Here is an 8,668-nt window from a genome sequence, read left to right on the forward strand (position 1 = left end):
AGCAATTTAAGTATTTTTACTCCCTACTCCCTATGGATACGATACCCCACTCACCTGGGAATTTATTACTTGATAAACCTGTGCACTTGTGGGTAACACGCAAGGGGCGTTGTTAAGTTTTTGGCGTCATTGCCGGGGAATAGGTGTTTAGAGATACTTTGTACTTTGTTATATTAGCCATTCATTCATCCATTCTATTTCATATCTTCTTATTCTATCATCGTTCTAATTTTATTTTCTTATTTTGGTGTAGCTCCAGGTTATGACCTGGGGAAATCCTTCGATATTAATTGAAGGAGATCCTGAACTTGAACGTACACTCAGAAGAAGGGGAAAAGAACCTGTGGAAGAACCATCCAATCTAGCTGATGTGGAAGTTGAAGGATCTGACAACATGGCTGAACAAAATGAACAACAACGAACATTATCTGATTATGCCGGATCGTCAAGCATCGGGGACACAATCTAGCATTGTGCGACCCTCAATTCGCACTACGAACTTTGAGTCGAAAGCCCGTCATTCATCCGGATGATTCGAGCAGTGCATAGCTCAATGGTTTGGTCGATGAGGATCCAAACAACCATATAGAGAACTTCTTAGAAGTTTGTGATATCTCTGAAGATTAACAAAGGTATCGGATGATGCTATCGAGTTGAGGGGCTTTCCATTTTCTCTCAAAGGAAGAGCCAAGCAGTGGCTTCATTCCTCGCTAAAAGCATCCATCACGACTTGGAATGAGATGGTCAAGCTTTTAATTGCAAGATACTTTCCTTCGGGAAAGTCGTCCAAGCTTCGTAATGAGATATCGTCATTTGTGCAGATAGAATTGGAATCATTGTTTGAGACATGGGAGCGCTTTCAAGGATCTTTATGGAGGTGCCCACTACACGGATTTCGAATGGATAATTATTCACACTTTCTATAATGGGTTGAATCAGAGTATAAGGCAATTGCTAGATGCAGCCGCATGAGGTACAATAGGGAGTAAAACCCCGAAAGAAGCCAGACAATTAGTGGAAGACATGGCCATGAATAGTTATTAGTGGAATGCGCGGGAAAGGAAGAAAGTAGCCGGACTCCATGAAATAGATGCAGTCACTTCTTTGGCGCCCAGTTGAATCATTGAGTAAGAAGTTAGACCTTCTAACTTCTAATAGAGTTGCGGCCGTGACTACTTATACCGGATGCGGTGGACGACATGGCCCTCCGATTGCCCTCGATAGCCGCTAGGGTGGTACATCCTCCGCTGAGCAAGTTGATTATGTGGGTAATGCAATGAGAAACCAAGGCAATCCTTATTGTAATACTACAATTCAGGTTGGAGGAACACGCTAATTTCTCATGGAACAATCAAGGGCAACAAAAAGCCACCGCACCACTAGGTTTTCAACAACAATAAACCCAAACGTGGAGAATCGAGTTTCAGGTTTGGAGACCCGGATGACCGATCTAAAGAAGGCCTTGACTCGATTTGTGCAATTATCAGATACACGGTTCCAATCGGTCAAGGCTACACTTCAAAACTACACCGCGTCATTGCACAATCTAGAAAATCAAGTGGGGTAAATTATGAAGCCTCTATCGGAGAGAACACAAGGAAGCTTGCCGAGTAATACCGAGACCAACCCACGAGGACATGTGAAGGCGATCACTTTGAGATTGAAAGTAGGCTTCCAAGTGAGAAGACCAATGTTGAAGCACCGGAGATCGTAGAGGTTGAGAAGGGAGCAACCATGGAGAAGGAGGTGTCACCCCCACCTTACAAGCCGAGAATCCCTTATCCATCTAGATTGAAGAATGACCAAGTGGATGAGCAGTACAAGAAGTTTCTGGGTTTGTTTAGGTAACTACATATAAATATTCCCTTTGTTGAGGCATTATCCCAAATGCCTAGGTATGCCAAGTTCTTGAAAGATTTGTTAACCAATGAAAGAAAATTGGAGGAGAGTGCCTCCGTGATTCCAGATGCATCTTGCTCAGTGGTGTTGCAAAAGAAAATGCCGAACAAGAATAAAGACCCAGGAAGCTTCATCATCCCGTGCAACATTGGCAATTTGGGTGAAGAAATGGCATTGGCAGATTCTGGGGCTAGTATCAATGTCATGCTGTATTCTTTCTTTTACAAGCTAGGCTTTGGAGAGCCTAGGCCCACTTGGATGACATTACAATTAGCGGACCGAATGGAGAGACATCCGAGGGGCATCATTGAAGATGTGCTTGTCAAGGTGGACAAGTACATATTTCTTGCAGACTTCATAGTGTTGGATGTCGACGAAGATGTAGATATTCCTTTGATACTTGGGAGGTAATTCTTGCGGACTTCCAAGGTATTGATTGATATGGACGGCAGGGAATTGACACTGAGGGGTGGAGATGATAAGCTCACATACCGCCTCATCGAAGCCATGCATCATTCTTTTGACTTAGATGATACTCTTTATTTTCTCGACACTACTAATGCGATAGTTGATGAATATGTGCAGGAAATGTTTAATCTAGACTCGTACGATGGGTTGCTAAACCAAGAGGTGGATAACGAAGAAGTAATGATGCTTGGTCTAAAGGAAGAGGTACCATTTACTCCGGGATCATGAAAAAGTGCTCCGAAAGATGAAGAGGGGCTAGGAGCGCCGAAGAAATGCCCTCAAGGCATGTTAGGGATGTACAAGAATCGAATAAGTTGGATGAACCATTGTTAAGTGGTACCAAGCACTGATAACTACCCCTCTACCTTCAAGAGACTATGCTCATCATGCTTTCAAGTTATGGGTAAGATGGCAACCTTCATTTATGAGCCCTCGTGATGTAAGACAAGGTACGTCAAGCTTAGTGACGTTAGACAAGCGCTTCTTGGGAGGCAACCCAAGTTTTTACTGTTTTCCTAGTTGTTAGATTAGAGTTTGCATGAATAAGCATTAGTGTTGGTGTCTTGATTGTTAAATGCTTTTGTTGTGATTTTTCATGTGGATTTTTGATGTCATCGTGTGCTTTAATGTGTTTTGGCAGAGAATTTTGGTCGTTTGAGCTTAATTTCAGTGTTTTCTCTGGGTAAAGTTGCTTTATCAGGCAGACTTTGAGATTATTTATATGTTCGAGAATTTTTGCAAAACTCGCAGTGTTTTTCGAAGTGTCTAGAGAAAACACCGTCCATGTGGAATTTCCCTTGCAGGCGCAGCATTTTTTTATTCGAACTCATCCAGTGGGCAGCGGGGCGTGGACTTGCCCGTGTGAACGACCTTTTGACTGTCTATGCTCGTGTGGAATTTCTGCATGGGCGTGCGTTTTCCTACAGAGACTTACAAATTTATCCCGACAAATACGAGTGGACTCGCCTACGTGGATGACTTCTCCCATAAGCGTGCAGAGTGAGTAATTTCCGTGCGCCCGATGTGGATCTCTGCAGAGAGTTTCTCCTCCATCCCGAGAATACACAAGGGCGTGCGTCACTGTAAGCACCTAGTAAGAATCCACGCCGTGGGAAATTTTCGCCGGGCGTGTGGAATACTTAGAGTTGTTCTCGGGTTGGATAGAGGAACCACAGGGGCATGCGTCTGCCCCTGTGGGTCGGGCACATAGGCGTAGGTAATTTCCGCACACCTATGTAAAAACATCTGAGATCTGATGGAGTGTTTCCTAGAGGCATGACGATGCATACATACGCCTCGTGAGCTCTCTAATGGGTCACGGGCGTGGGTATTTTCCCTCACGCTGTGGTTGGCAGAATTCAAGAGACACAAGTTTTTCCTTAAAAAATCTCTCTGGCTTTCTTTTTCATTACTCCTTCAATCATTCCAAAAACACCTTTAATCACTCACCCGACTTGTCATCATTTATTTAACAAGGCCTCGTAGCGAGTTTTTCGGCCCGATTTATGAAATTCTCATCTTCTTCTTAAACCTAATTCTTTCTCCTATTACGCCATACGTGATTTTTAAACGATTTAAAATGGTAAATGCTATCCCGTCTTGTGATAAAATGGTCCGTGCATGATTAGAGTGAGTTTAGGGAATAGCATTTTTCGAGTGTATTCTTGAATTCGGGACAAGCGGCCGTCTCTTTCATGCCCCGCAAATCCACACGGGCGTGGTAATTTCCACTAGCAACGTGTGGATTTCCGCAGATGCTTTTTTTCGAGCTTTTGTGATCATTTCTTCATTAATGACTACAGTATGGCACCTCGTGCAAGGAAGCACATAGAATTCTCGAATCCCGAGCATCAAACCTGATTCGAGCGGTTATCGAGACTCAGTTTTGGGTGGTCTCACTTTGTGGCTTGAAGTGTGCTGAGTGGGGTCCAGCAAGGCAATGAGTTGGCCAATGAGATTGACAAGTTGTTGGCCGTCAAAAGCTGGCGGAGACTATTATCGATCTAAGAGCCAGCCATCCTACCGCTGACGGTGGAGGTACTCGCGTTCTTCGAGTTTGAGCAGCCATATGGGAGATTTGACATCATTGATGTCACTACGATTCGAGCGTTTCGGACGTCGGGTTTAGCATGAGTGTCCGATAAGTGCTTGTGTGATAAGAATCTACAGTATTCTTTCCTTGTGTTGAGCATTACTTTTCTCGGGGTTTTTAACGCTAATATAGGTGTATGTTATGTTACTTTCATGCGGGTAGGGGTTGTGATGTCGATTATGAGAGCCAATGTGGGTCGTAATGCACTAATTTGGAGGAAATCTTGCTAAGTTTCAAACACGAAGACATAGGTCGGGTTCCAGATGCAGGAATGTGTGCCAACCTCCGACTTGTGCATATAGAACAAGATCTCGACCAACATGTCTGTTATTAAAGAAGCAAGGCGATCCACAACGTAAATGTGTGTCCGTTTGCATTACCTCGATGAAAGTATGGATTCGGGAGTATTTCGGGGCGATCTTTGATAGCGTGGGTATTGTAGAAAATATTGTAGAAAAGTACTACGGAAAGACCTGCTGTTACGCAGGAGAAAAACAAGAAAAGCGAGAGAATCCACACGGGCGTGTGGAAATTCGACACGCCCGTGTGAAAAATCCACAGGGGCATCCACATGGCGTGTGGATTCCCAATTCCAGCACTTTAAAAGCCGATTTCAGCACCAATTTCAACATTCTTTTCTCCATCTTTTCCCCAACTTGAGAGAGGGCGGCGGCTAGAGTTTTGAGAGGTATTGGCTAGGGCTTTGGAGAGGTTATATGGCTTTGACATCGCGCGCGGTTTGGAAGAAGGTTAGTGGGAGAGCTTTCGTCAGCACTGATTTTCTTAAGGGGGAAGGATTGTAATACCTTGAACCTTTGGATAATTACTGGAAAAATATATTTAGGGTATTACTACAGTTGCAGTAAGATTTTTCTACAGAGTAATCTTGTTGAGAAACCCCAAGTGGAAAGAATAAGGACCTAAGTGTAAAAGTTTTTAAAAGATTTTGGGTTAAAGAGTAATAGAAAAAGGATTGATATAAAATGTTTCTGAAAACCAAGGACTGAAAGGTAAGATGGAGGGATCTTTTTGAAATGTTGTGTTATAATCCAGGGACCATTGGATAATTTGAAAGGACTTTTGAGAATACTATTTCATAATTCAGGGACCATTGGTGAGTTTTTCAGGGACTGTTTTGGTAATAAATTATATTTTGAGGGACTAAAAGTGAATTTCGGCTGAAAACTTAAGTTGGAGAAAACTCTAGATTTTGATGGTTCATCTTCTTCATCTTTGTGCTACAGTACCCGAGAGAAGAAAAAAAAAAAGAAAAGAGTGAGGTTTGGAGAGAAATTTGAGGAGATAAAACTTAGTACTTTGAGAGGAGAATGGATGAAGTATTCTTGGTAAGTATTTTTGGTAATTTATTTATTGATATACTTGGATGAATGTTTGTGTGTATTTTTTTGTTTGAATTTTCATGTTTTGCTTTGAAAAGAGAAAGTTTGGTGATGAAAAATGATGAGATTGTTGTTAGTAATGATTGAATGCTTGAAGTTATTTGGAAGAATCTTGTATTTGAGTTGAAATTGCTTGAAATGGAGGGATGAGATTTTTATTTATTCATGTAGTGACTCATCTGTAGCACCAAGATTAGGGTTTGGTTTAGTTAATTAAGTTGATGATTATGATGATTAAGGTGTTAATGATGATGGTTGGATTGGAATTGGTTGGGTTTTAGCCAAATTGATTTGGTTGAGTTGAATTGAATTGATTGAGTTGAGTTTGATTTGGTTTAACCAAGTTCATTTAATTGAATTGGAATTGGGTTTGGATGAGAATTGAAGTGGTTGGGTTTAATTGAATTGATCCAGTGCGGGTTTGATCAAAATCAAGTTGAGTGTGGTTGGACTTGAATGGTTTGGTTGAATTAAATTGGTTGAAGTTGATTTTGGGTTTGGTTTAGATGTTGGGCTAAAGGTTTGGGGCTGAACCAATTGGAAGAGAATTGGGTTCGGTTGAACCAAAGCTGGTTCAACAATTTGTATAAGAATTAAGTTGGTTCAAGGCTAGTGGGTTTAATTAAACCTCGGTTCGATGAATTTGAGTTTGGTTCGAGTGGAATTGAGGGTTGGTTCGAGTGGTCTAGCCCAAATTGAGTTGGCTTAAGTGCAATTGGAGACCAGTTTGATTATGCAAGGTCAGGTTTGAACCGATTGGAGTGAGTGGGCCAATAGAGAGTCTACTATTGTTCCTTGTTTTTCTTTTTATTTAAATGTGGTATTTATTTTTATTATATTATTCTGTTAGGTGTTGTTCAGGCTTGGGAGGGAGTTCCGGGCCTAGCAAGGAACTCAAGGACACCAGGTGAGTTGGTAGTGGCTATTATTTTAAATAATTGATTAATTATTATTATTTTGAAATAATTGTTTAATTGCTAGTATTTTGGAAATAAATGTTTAAGCATTTCATTTTATCATGTTTTAATTTCAGTATAAAGGGTGAAATATACTTATATTTATTTTCCTACGATGTGCCATGATAACCCAGTATTGATACATCGGTTTGTATAATTATACGTGTTGTGAATAGTGAAAATACATGTATACGTGATTTAATTATTCAATTCATGTATTTATTTTTGGATGGGATACATATCTTTGCTTTGATTTGGAATGATTTGTGAAATCATGTGCCCGTATTAAAATGTTTTTACCAAGCAATATTTGTGGAATTGGTTTTTCATTCCTGGTATAGGAATGGTATCATGGATCTTCTTGGTATTATGCATGGTTATACTTTTGGCATTGAGCTTTGTGGAAAAATAATGTTTATTTCAGTGATGTGAATACTTGTCACGGAAAAAGGATCACGTGTTATGATTTATACGGATGGTATTATTGCTATATTTACTTGATGGTTTTGGGCGGTGGCGGGCTAAGGCCCGACTACTGCGATAGTGGGTCCCCACGGGCCCGAGCCTTTAGAGGTGGCGTGGTGGACACGAGTATTGATTTCTCACGAGGGCCCGGTTCGGGTGGGAGGCGGAGAGCCACGGCCGGGATATTCATCGGGTGGTCAGGGGGTCGAGCCCGGTGAACCGATGGGTCGACGTTAAGGGACATGAGTTCCTTGGCGGCTCTGAACCTAACCGCAGCTACCGACGAAGGTTTAGAGAGTTTTCTAGACCATGTTATCTTTGGGTGAGTGTTGGGTATTGCTTTATTTTTGAATTTAAAAATTTATGTTATTTTTGAATTGTGATGAGGCGGGTCTCTCACAAAATTTGTGTTTTACGAGAAAATCAAATTGATGTTGATCTATGTTGAATTTATGTTTCAAAGTTCTTTTAAAAATGTATTTTGCTAGAATTCGGTATTTTGGAAAAAGTTGGAAAAATTATTTGAGAAGTTGGTATTTATATACTTTATATATCACGTATTTAAGTATTTGAAATTATTAAGCCACTACCGAGCCAATTGAATGTCTTTATGTGCATGAGGAGGCGAGGACCCTAGATTGCACGATTGAGTATAGAGCTAGTCGGGGGTTGAGTCAGGGGCTGCGGTGGGTCCTCCCTTTTCTTTATTTTTTGTCATTGGTGTTGTGATCTTGTAGCGGTTGTACTCGCAAATTTGAGTTATTGTATTCATGATATTTATGTATTTGAACCTGTAGTTGGAGTGAAGCTGTAAATTGTGATTTGTAGGTCAGATTTTGTTTAAAACAGGGTGTCAGTTTCCAGTTAAAAGGGAATTTTAGCTGATGGGTGCCACATTTACCTTAGTAGAAGGGGTGGGTGTGACAAAACAACTTAAGTGTCTTTATTCCCAACTCTCTGTGGATATGATACCCACTCATCTGGGATTATTACTTCGACACCCGTGGACTAGCGGCCTGAGTATCACTTAGTTTTTCGGTTGGAGCTCGGCATGCGGGAGGCATTCTGAGACCGAGGGTACTCTCGATTACCGGCAGATTATCACGGAGCTTTGACCCCTGAGAGAGCTTACTGAGGCATTATGTGGTCGGGGCCATTATGACGAGGGGTATCCAGAGGCCACGTGCCTTTCCGACACTGCGTCCGATATCTACATACCATCATAGGCGGTCGGTGGAATGGCCGTGGTGATAGCACTAGTGTCTGAGCGGCGGGAGCTTCTATACTTGTACTCGATGGCGCGGCATATACGCGATTCATCTAGGGCACATCCTCACTGTGTACATCGAGACGTCGGGGCACTATGCTGGGTGGGAGTGATCTTCTCG

The 8,668-nt window shown here is 41.7% G+C and overlaps 1 non-coding gene across 1 annotated transcript; it reads right to left on the reverse strand.

Moving 5' to 3' along the window:
* Positions 1 to 788: 788 nt before the first annotated feature.
* Positions 789 to 895, reverse strand: LOC120268497. Its single transcript, XR_005538954.1, has one exon. It is a non-coding gene; the product is annotated as a small nucleolar RNA R71 (small nucleolar RNA).
* Positions 896 to 8,668: the final 7,773 nt, after the last annotated feature.

Source organism: Dioscorea cayenensis, chromosome 1 (assembly GCF_009730915.1).
Source record: "Dioscorea cayenensis subsp. rotundata cultivar TDr96_F1 chromosome 1, TDr96_F1_v2_PseudoChromosome.rev07_lg8_w22 25.fasta, whole genome shotgun sequence".
In the NCBI taxonomy this organism is placed as follows: domain Eukaryota; kingdom Viridiplantae; phylum Streptophyta; class Magnoliopsida; order Dioscoreales; family Dioscoreaceae; genus Dioscorea; species Dioscorea cayenensis.